Genomic DNA, 11,462 nt, shown 5'->3' with positions numbered 1-11,462 from the left:
AAAAAAAACCTGCAATTTTATCAAAATAACACCAAGCAGCCCCGTAAGTGATACATCGTTGGAATCAGGGCCTCGGATTATGCTGCTCTCAAATGGGGTAGCAAAAACCTGCTGACATATTCCATTTAAAGGGGCAGCTGCTACTAAATCCAGACATGGTGCAAAATGTAAATTCTGCTGCAGATTTACTGCTGTAGATTTTTAATTCCTAAAAATCCCTGTAGATTCAGAGGATCTCAACCTTTTCAATGCAAATTATTTTCAAGACTTATTCACAGATATTATGAAATATTACAGTAGAAATAAAAAAAAAAAAAAAAAGCACAATACCTAAACCCCCTCCTTGGGAAAAATATACGGCAAGTATAAGAAAGACAAAAATTTATCCTGGAGTCATATTGAAGTGTAAATAGACTTGTAACCATACAATGTAAACAGCAGCGAATGTAAGTAGGATCCACTGGATCTATATAAGAGGAACGATTTCCAAAGCTGATCTTCTGAGCCCACCGCTATGCTGGCTGGACCGGCATTGTGATAGTCAGCACCTGGAATATACGTCACGTTTTACTGCAGCTCATAGAACCAAATGATAAGACGCAGAGCAGTGCGAGGCTTGTGACTCGCTATACACAAAATATACGACATGTTTGATGAATGGCATAAAGGAAAGCCGATGCATTCAGATGTCTCTGGGCAACTATATGTTGTGATAGATAAGTTCCTGTCAGGGTGAGGGGCAGCATCCTATCGGCTCACTCACCATGACAGGTTTACAACATGTTGACTCATGGACGTGATCAGTCAGTCAATTGATGACATAGATGCACGTTCTTGATTCCGACAGGTAGGTCAGAGATGTCCGTCTCAAACAGTTTACCTTCACCCATCTAGGATGGATGGCTGCTGACATCGTTGGCCATTATGTCCATATGCAATTATTATCCCCTAATTGTGATGTACAGTACAAATTTATATTGTGGTGCCGTGTTAGCCAGAAAATTTGATGGAAATAATTTTATGCCCAAAAATGGCAAAAGTATTCTCGGAGTGATACCTTTATTGGCTAACCAGAAAAATATATATATATATGCAAACTTACAGAGCACACAGGTTCCTTCTTCAGGCAGGATTACAAATGTTAAGAATTCATTTGTAATATTGCCTGAAGAAGGAGCCTCTGTGCTCTGAAAGCTTGCATATATATTTTTTTTTTTCTGGTTAGCCAATAAAGGTATCACTCCGAGAATACTTTTGCCATTTTTGGGAATAAAAGTATTCACATAGAATTATCCACCAATTAAAAGAATTTATTTTTGCTAAATAAATGTATACATTTTTTAAAATTTTATTTTATACATTTTCTCAGAGAACCTCTTTAAGAAGGAGATTTCAGAATGGGCTATAAGACATGTCCAGCTTTGCTTAATTGTCTCACCTTACTGTCCTTGTTGAACTGAGCTCCACTTTGTTCTTGGATGATATTGTAAGGAATGAAGACGTCTAGATGATACAAATCGGGACGTCTGACTATTCTGTCTTCACCCAAGTCCAACACAAGAGATCTAGCAGAAGACCGTAAAGAGAAGACCAGAGTGGTAACAACGCTTATGTCGCTGAATGCTTCTGTACGGGAAAGAAAGTTGTAACCAACAAGTGCACAAAAATCTAAACTTTTATCTTGATACGTGGCCAACTAGAAGTTACTGTGTAGCTCCACACGTCTCATACATTAAATCTGACACGTGGAGGAACTGCTCACAGAAAAGGCTTCAAATATTTTTTAGGATTCACACGGCATTAAAAGGGGTTGTCCACCACTTTAATACTAATGGAATATCCTTAGGATAGGTCATTAATATTAAAGTGCCAGACAACCCCTTTAAGTGAGGCATAATGAATGGTACCAGAATTTCAGATAACGTAGCCTTCATTAGTCAGAAGGCCCACTCGGTTATATGAAGAAATCTGGGGTCCCCAAAAGCAAACCCAGTAATCACCAGATTCCCGTGTGGTGACTACTTAATCTGCTTTTTGGGAAGACCAGAACTGACCCCTATATTTAACCAAGTGGGTCCCCTTAAGCTACATTATCCTGTCTGATGAAGGCTACATTAGCTGAAACATTCTTCATCTTCATTATGCCTCATTTAACGCAATGTGAATCATGGACATGAGAAAAATCAAATTAAAAAATAAAGACATTTAAAGCATTTTCTGTGCGATTCCTCCAAATGTCGCATTAATATAGAAAAAATAAAGAGCGGCGTGTTCTACACTATTGCAACAAGCCTCTTTCATCATTTATATCATCATTATAACATCATTTATATGCACCAGCACCATGAGATCAATGGCACTATATAATTAAATAATAATAATAATATATACATCTTCCCAGCAGCTTGTTTTCCCTCTATCTCCTCTGTGGATCTATGAAGCCAGAACTGTCAAAGAAGAGGTGATGGTGGAGATGGAGGGGAAACAAGCAGGGGGGGAGGTTTATATAAATGACTGGTCCCGCCGTGAAGCACTGGGCGTCTGTGCTTGGTTTGAACAGTCGTTCTCTGCTGACAGTCGTTTACAGAGATCTTCTTTCTCATTCCAACAGCTTGCAAACAACCCACCATGGTATGAAAAAATAATTATATCATCATCATCCAGCAAATGTGTCACAGCTGCCAGCAATTGGCTACTGTGGACACATCAAAGCTGTGATGATAAAAGTTGGCAGAGGAGGACCGGTAGCACGAGGTTGGCATAGACTTTTAATAAAGGAAGACTATTGGAAATCACATTAAATACAAAAAGGTCACAATCCTAAACCACATCTGAGGGTCTCACCACTTTAGGTAAAGAGACTTCAGCCACCAGAAAACTTGGGTGTCCTACAGGAGGTTCCGCCACAATCATGTAATCTGGTTTCACGGGTGAACTGATAAAAAAAGGAAGGCAGCAGTATAATGCAAGGGTACACCATCAATTTATGATCTGTTGGGGTCAATCTCTAATATAATAAAGGGGCACTGATGCTGGTAATGAGGAACAGCCCCTTTCACGGTCATTCCCTGCACATTGGCATCATGGCCTCCACTGTGCAGCGGAACGACAGCATAGATCCAGCAAAGTGAATGGGCTTAGCTGCAGTTCTCCTGCACAGTGAAAATCTGGGTAGCTGCCCCACACCAGCATATTCTTTAAAAAGGGCAGCGGGGTTACTTCCAGGCTGCAGCCCCCTTATTTTTGGAGTCCAAGAAGTTGGATATCCTATATTTTTCGTAAGATGGGATTCTAAAAAAAGTAAATGCATGCATTAAAGCTCAAAGTAACCCAAACCTTTCAACTTCTGAGATCAGTGACTTGCTTGGAGTTAGCTGGGAGGGTCTGTAGGAAAAAAATAAAGAACATAAAGACATAATAGTTAAAACAACAAAAAAAAAAACAATGTCCACATTGTTCTTGCACCATAACAAGCCATTCTGCAACTTCCCCCATCTGTTGAGTATAACCCATCACCACGAGGAGTGGCGCTCCCCCATCTGTTGGGTATAACCCATCACCACGAGGAGTGGCGCTCCCCCATCTGTTGGGCATAACCTATCACCTCAAGGAGTGGCGCTCCCCCATCTGTTGGGTATAACCCATCACCACGAGGAGTGGCGCTGCCCCATCTGTTGGGTATAACCTATCACCAGAAGGAGTGACGCTCGTCATACTTTGTGTCCCTAGGGGAAATGTGGTATTATAAGACATGGATGAGCGAGGAACATCAGAGAAGAAGCTGCCGATGCGCAACAGCAGCCTACTCTGTCGTCTTTTACAGACTGTATGCCATAGACTTGTACCTTAGAGTTGGGACTTACCCCATTATGTCCATTTCCTGAATCATCGGTTTTGATTTGGTTCTGATATTCTGTTCAAGAATGGATCCCAGGAACTTCCGATTTTTCAGCATTTTCCACTCTGAAGGGAAACCATAGATGATTAACAGGGTCAGACTGGAACTGAAACTCAGCCCTGGCATGTGAGAGGACGCAGGCCCGCCCGACGCGCGTTGAATGTGAAATATTTTCGTGAATGATTTGGGTATATGTCACAATAAAAATTGCTGCAAACTGCACTTTATCATCGATAGACAAAAACTGACATAATGTAAAATATAAACTTCCCTCCAGGAAAATGCTAATTTCTTTCAACTGGAGGGATGGATATATTTGTAATATAGAGCTCCAAGTTCCCAAAAACGCTATGTTTGATAGTACCAGGAAAAGTGAATCCTTGCAGATTTGAAGCAGTTTCATGTCTATTCTTTCAGTATTTTTGCAGCGTTTCTAAAGAACGGGAAAAAAAAATCTCAAAAAACGCAATATCAAGGGGATTTTCCTGCCGAGCGACACGTTTTTTTTGCAGAAATGTTCTTCCCTTTCTTTTTTGTTTATATTTTGTGTTATACACCAGTGGCCAAAATTGAGGCAACACCTTCAGTTTTTCACCATCACCAATATTTAATGGAGGTTTTCACTGACCTACTTACTTGTACACACGCCCTCTTCTGCGATATGTATTCTATGTTGGTTTATAGTGACCTGGGTGTGATTTAAGACAGATATTGTGCGATTAAAATGCGGTTTTTATATTTTAAAGCCAGTTTGTCATCAGAAGGTAAGCAATTACATGTTTTCGTTCTCAAAGTGTGTAAGCGGTTTCAAGAGACTGGTTCGATAAAGAATAAACCAGGTAGAGAAAGGAAGAAGGCTACAAGTCCTCAGACTGATAGAAGAATTGTTAGAATCGCCCTAAATAACAGGAAATAAACGGCTGTTAACATCAACAAGGAGCTTGTTAACACCGGAGTGACAGTGTCTGATCGGACGGTTCGACGACGACTGGTAAACGCGGGGTTAAGAGCCAGAATACCAGGTAAAAAGCCATTTTTGAATGCCTCACAGTGTCAGAAACGTCTGCAGGGGCCAAAGAACATTGTAAATGGACCATTGAACAATGGAGAAATGTTATATGGAGCGATGAGACACGCATATCCATCTTTGGCAGCGATGGTGTCCGCTACGTTCGACGACGACCTGGAGAGGACTGGTTGCCAGAGGGTACAATACCCACCATGAAGCCTCCTCTGAGTGTTATGGTAGGGGGCTGCGTGTCCAGAGATGCAGGTGGTCGGCTGCAGGTAATTGAAGAAACAGTTAATGCTGAAAAGTACATCAAGGAAGTCCTTCAGCCTAAACTCATTCCTTCGGCACATGATGCATTTGGTGAAGGGACACCGTTTATTTTAAGATGGAGCCCCATGCCATACAGCTAAAAAATGTCTCTCTTGGTTCAAGGACAAAAATGTCCAGCTATTGAATTGGCCAGGAAACAGCCCCGATCTCAATCCTATCAAAAGAGCGGTGTCAAAACAGCGGGCTTCACACAAGCAGGAACTCACTGCAGCCATCATCAAATCATGGCTTCATATCATCACACCATCTGATTTACACAAACTGGTAGATAGCATGCCAAGTAGATGCCAGGCCGTCATCAAGGCTGAGGGCTGTCCAACTGAGTATTAACATTTAGTGTTAGATATGAAAATAGGACAAATCAATGGCTTTTCTCCCACAGTCATCTGAGTGACAATAGTGTCCAATTTGTTGACAAATTAACAAATTTCCTGCTAATATTGTGTTTCTATATGAGATTTTATTTCTACTTAAAAAATTTACAGTGAAATCAAAAACATTCATGAAATTTGTATTGGTATTGGCAAAATGCTAAAAATTCATAAATCTTGGGGGTGTTGCCTCAATTTTGGCCACTAGTGTATAGAGTTCCTCAGTATATTTATATGTTGTCCCCCATCACCTTTTTCATCTCTCCTTACAAGTATGCCTTGTATCTTAATTAAAACATGGTAGTAAGTAGCATATTAAACCCTTTTATAATGGGTAGTGTAGAATCGCTGCATATTTCAGGGTTATGCGCTCCTGAGGACTCATTAGTGCTGCCCTCCTCAGGCGAAACCTGGTTGTGACCTCGTATAATATGGGGCTAGCCGGTCTCACCTACCAGTTTGGGTCACAAACCCTTTTTCGTTTGCTTTGATGTTTTACTCATTGTTTATTACGTTTACACCCCAAATCTCTCCTAATCCTGGAGATCAAACCTATGAAAGCAATTTATGAATGATCGTAACACCTCTATGAAGGGTAATTATCATCTCCTTCATAAATATACATTTATATGTATAAATACATATGTGGTCAATGCATAGTACTGGCACATGACTTATCACTTTCCAGGACCTTACAAAGCACCAGGAACATTTATAACAAGCGGAGGTGAAGCGATTCTGGCAACTTAATAGGAAAGGATTCTTTACAGTTAGAGCAGTCAGACTGTGGAATGCCAACCACAAGATATAGTAATGGCAGATAGTATAACAGCATTTATAGAAGGGCTGGATACTTTTTTAACAAAACATGACATTGTGGGTTATAAATAATCTAGTAATAGAAAATGTATAACTTTGGAGATAGACCTAGGACATTAAAGTTCAAACTTTTTCAACCTATGTAACTATGCAAGTATGCAGAATGCACATTAGGAAAATGCTTGAAATGCAATTCCTTATAATATTATTTTACAAGTAATTTCCTCTTAATTTTCTGCTTTGTAAAGTGCTAGTTATAAGCCCAATCTATGGATCTAAAAAGTGCAAAACACTCCTGAAACACTTGTACGTATGTTCTATAATCTGTATTTCTTATGGTGCCTAAGGGAAGCCGTAATGATAAGACTCCTGCTTGGTAACAAGTGCAGTTATTTGCCTCCATAATGAAAGTGAATTACCAATGATGAAAGGGTTAATACTTGGACCCTGCATCAGTAATAGCCCTTGTAGTAACCATGACAACTATTGTGAGGGCATAAACAAGTGTCATAAAGAAGATTCCATAAAAGAATGCCGCACTGCCATGATCAACGCCATTACTGATGATGCGCCTGAGGACCTTGAGCTTGACCACCCCACATAATGTGCCAACGTTGGTGTAATTTGGAGGTTCTAGCAGGGAAAGGGGTTGTCTTCTTAGACACCCCGGGGGCATGGGAAGGTAACAGAGGGGGGGTCCCCAAAACAGGATCCCCTTCTGTTACTATGTACAAAGAGCTGCTCTTCTTTGGGAGTTCATGGATGGATCCTTGACTTTAATGGGTGATAAATTGGGAGGGGGGGGGATACTCATCCTATTAGGGGTTATCCATAATGAGCAACCCCTGTAACCAAGTGCCCAACTTCTTGAGAGACGGAGCTGGATCTGTAAGGGAGAAGTGGTAGATCCACCTGGGAAATCAGATCAACTAAATTCGTTCCAGCAATAAATGTGGTGACAGATATCGCAGCTATCACATTAATAGTCTATATTTGTTATGTCGTTCTCTGTAAATATGTACAAATTCTAAAACTCCGTCATATATCGGCACTAACTCTCTAAGCCCAAGGGAAGGGCAGCCCTCGAGCCATGATTCCCTAGAGGTTTCCTCCACAGGGGGTTTTTCTCTCCTGAGCGCTGGAGGGTGACTCTTCGTGAGTCGAGGGTTGTGCCATTTTCGGTGTCATGTAAATTTAAATAAAGTTGAGAATGTTTGACACCTAATTGCAATGATTTGTGTATTTATTTTGTATGTGTCTGATTCATTTTGTTTGGGAGTCGGGGTCCATCACACATCACTGAGTCATACGTCTGGACATCTGCCGCCAGCAGTTTTGCCCCAGGGGTTGCCCCTGCTCTGGGGAGTTTGATGGAGCAGAGAAGACAAGAATTACAGCACTCATCCTCAGAATAAGGACTTCTATTACAGTACTACAAGCAGCTTCCTCACCTCATTCACACAGTGAGTATTTTGGGCACTAATTTACAGCAGTATTTGTAAGCTGAAGACCAGAGGGGAACAAACACAGTGAAAAATAGTAACTGAAACACTTTCACCTCTTCTGTTTTGGATCCACTCCTGGCGTCTGCTAACAAATACTGATGCAAAATATCGCCATGGAAGTGCCCTAAATTCTTACTGACTGATTTGACTGTTTGAGTTGCAGTCAAGCAACAGAGGATGCAAGCGTTAAAGGAGTTTTCTGGTCTCAAAAACCCCTGTCCCCCTTGCCATTTTTCTCTATCCTGAACCTGTGCTTCCTGCCCCGATCTCAGACTGTCTGACCTAGTCCTTGTCTTCGCTCTCCTGTGTCTGGTACCCTGGTACCTCCGGAATGCTGCTGCAGTCCCGGGGACTGCACTGAAGTTGTACCTGGTGTCTACTGGCGGCCCAGTCTATCCTCACCACCAAAGGTTCTAGCGGAGACCCAGTAGACACCTAGTCACAACCCTCCCGTGGGGCAGTGGGTCCATATCCACCAGTGTTACACCCACATAGCAAATGTGGTACCAATATTCAAGAACGGGATAATATCTGAGCCTGGAATTTATAGGCAGGTAAGTTTAACTTGTACTGTGGGCAACATCTTTGAGGGTTTTCTAAGAGATACTAACCTGGAGCACCTCAATAAGAATAACCTAAACATATGATTATGAGGGATCTGTCCTGCAAACTAATCTGAAAAGATTCTATGGGGAGGTGAGTTCTAGGTTGGACCAGGGAAACTTAGTGGTTTTCGTCTATCTGGACTTTTCAAAGGCATTTGATACAGTGCCATACAACAGGTTAGTACATAAAAATGTTCAATATATTATATGGTAAACTTGCTTCACGAAAGAACAAGTCCTTGTGTTGGAAAAATCAAGGAAAATATCAGTGATGCGGTCGTTACCTCTTGACAGCTCCATTTCGTACTTGTTCTCTAGTCCCTCCATGGCCACGGTGATAAAAAATTCCCTGAGAAGCTCATTATTCTAATAAAAAAAATACAAAGTAAGGAGCTGACACAAAGGAGAGCAGACAGCTCGTATGTCGGAATAAGCAATTGCAGTTACCTTAATTTTCTCAAAGAAGGTGCCATTAATCACTATGTCGTACGCCGTGCAGCCGCCTCCACCTGTAGGACAAAGTGCACCAGGACTTAGATACTTTGCGATGCCGAATCAATCCATTGACCTTAGTTGGGCTGCTATGAATAATTAGCATAAGTTCTTAAAGGGGAATCCAAGTAGTGGGCAATCCCTTTAAGTCCCAAATCTAAACCAAAAAAGTTCAAAAGACAACAACAAACTTTATTCCGCAGACTGGAAGTGGACCTACCAGAACCTGTGGAGACGGCACCTTTGATCATTGAGGATTAGTAAGTTGTAATACTTGCTATTTTATCCCCTTTAAGGATGTCTCTGGACTACCCCTTTAAAAAGAGACGTGCTGTATTAAAAAAAAACGTACTATTATCAACTTCAACGTGGGGCTCTCCGAGGCTCATGGGGACTCGATAGCCGGAGGGATCATCAGATTCCTGGATGCTGACTAACTCCTGCTCCGTCAGGTCCGGGGGCGCTGAGATCTGGTTCGACTTGCAGATGTTAATAAAGATTTTGGTATTTTTGGATGTGCGAGTTTTAATGCAGAAATCTACCAGAAATAAAAACAAAAAGTGAACAAAAACACAATAAAATCGGCAAAAGCCAAGCAGCATTTACATGTAACCAACTGTATAAGAAAAAACGATGTGACCCCCCACGTTGGTTGCATCATGTGACCGTTGCAGTCATTAAGACCCCACTGCCCCACTGTGGTATCTGTCGCATAATATGCACAAAGTAATCTGGATAATAATCAGAGGACGCCCATCTCACTCGGCTGGGGTCTGATCTGTCTGCTTTCTGGTAAGTTCGGTATTCTGCTCTGTATCTCCTGTTTGGCCTGAAATGAGGCAATAAGTGAGAATCAGTGAGTAACATGAACAGGATGGTTATGCAAACTGATTTTTCCTGCACCAAAATAGTACAACTGTGAGGGGTCTAAAGCCAACAATACACATTAGGTAAATGTTGGAGACTGCCGCGCCCCCAGCGGCTGACGGAGGAGACATTCACCCGGTGATTGCTGGCCTCTCCAATTCATCTTTCGTACCTTCATCAGCATCTGTTCATACAGCGCTTCCTCCATGTTTGTGTTCATTTCTGCAGACAGCAGCGACTTGTCAGATGCCATTTTTTCGGTCAAAGACAGAAGCTCAGGGTTCTTGTTTTATAAGAGAAAACCTGAAAAATGAAAATATGTATTAATCTTCTCCACAGACAACGACAAGGGGAGAGTGCGGGAGCCCGACGGCCCACGACACGAGGGGGGGGCGTGGGAGCCCGACGGCCCACGACACGAGGGGGGAGCACGGGAGCCCGACGGCCCACGACACGAGGGGGGGCGCGGGAGCCCGACGGCCCACGACACGAGGGGGGGCGCGGGAGCCCGACGGCCCACGACACGAGGGGGGGGCGTGGGAGCCCGACAGCCCACGACACGAGGGGGGGGCGCGGGAGCCCGACGGCCCACGACACGAGGGGGGGCGCGGGAGCCCGACGACCCACGACACGAGGGGGAGGCGCGGGAGCCCGACGGCCCACGACACGAAGGGGGGGCGCGGGAGCCCGACAGCCCACGACACGAGGGGGGACGCGGGAGCCCGACAGCCCACGACACGAGGGGGGGTCGCGGGAGCCCGACAGCCCACGACACGAGGGGGGGCGCGGGAGCCCGACAGCCCACGACACGAGGGGTGGGCACGGGAGCCCGACAGCCCACGACACGAGGGGGGGGCGGGAGCCCGACAGCCCACGACACGAGGGGGGGGCGCGGGAGCCCGACAGCCCACGACACGAGGGGGGGGCGCGGGAGCCCGACAGCCCACGACACGAGGGGGGGCGCGGGAGCCCGACAGCCCACAACACGAGGGGGGGCGCGGGAGCCCGACAGCCCACGACACGAGGGGGTGCGGGAGCCTGACAGCTGACGACATGAGGGGGTGCGAGACCCTGACAATAATGGGAGTGAGATTCTGCACACCTACAGCTAGCTACTTATTGTCCTGAATGTAGTAATCACTTTGGCACATTCCCATCTTCTTACCTGTAGTACAGACGCCAAACACCACTACTCTGACTGCAATCACCCAGCTACAGCGTCACCAGCCTCAGCAACAGGGCAGCGTCTAGATTGGAGTTGATGTCTTGAGGGGGAGGAGTGATTTCATGGAATCATGACGTCACCGGAAGGGGCGGGGCTTCCTTAGTCCAGTCAGTGGACACTATTCCACCTGCAGCTGCAGCAGTGCGCACATTGTGCCGGGACCGGAGGATGGTGATGAGGAGCTCGTGTTCTGCGTTGTGCTGTGAGGACTGAGGCGGGGAGAACTGACCATGTGAATAAATGCTGTGCTGGCATAAAGGGGGGTGGTGTGAGGGGCATCCAGGGGGCTGTGTGGGTGGTGTGAGGGGGCCAGGGATAGCGGCAATTCTGCTGCAGAA

The 11,462-nt window shown here is 44.4% G+C and overlaps 1 pseudogene; it reads right to left on the bottom strand.

The window, feature by feature from the left end:
• Positions 1-512: 512 nt before the first annotated feature.
• Positions 513-11,180, bottom strand: LOC141191480 (PIH1 domain-containing protein 1-like; annotated as a pseudogene).
• Positions 11,181-11,462: the final 282 nt, after the last annotated feature.

The sequence above is a fragment of the Phyllobates terribilis genome, unplaced genomic scaffold, assembly GCF_046119375.1.
Source record: "Phyllobates terribilis strain yellow unplaced genomic scaffold, ASM4611937v1 Scaffold_46__1_contigs__length_10046794, whole genome shotgun sequence".
NCBI lineage: Eukaryota > Metazoa > Chordata > Amphibia > Anura > Dendrobatidae > Phyllobates > Phyllobates terribilis.
Note: the sequence above shows the minus strand (reverse complement) of the source record. Positions and strands in the feature narration are given on the sequence as shown.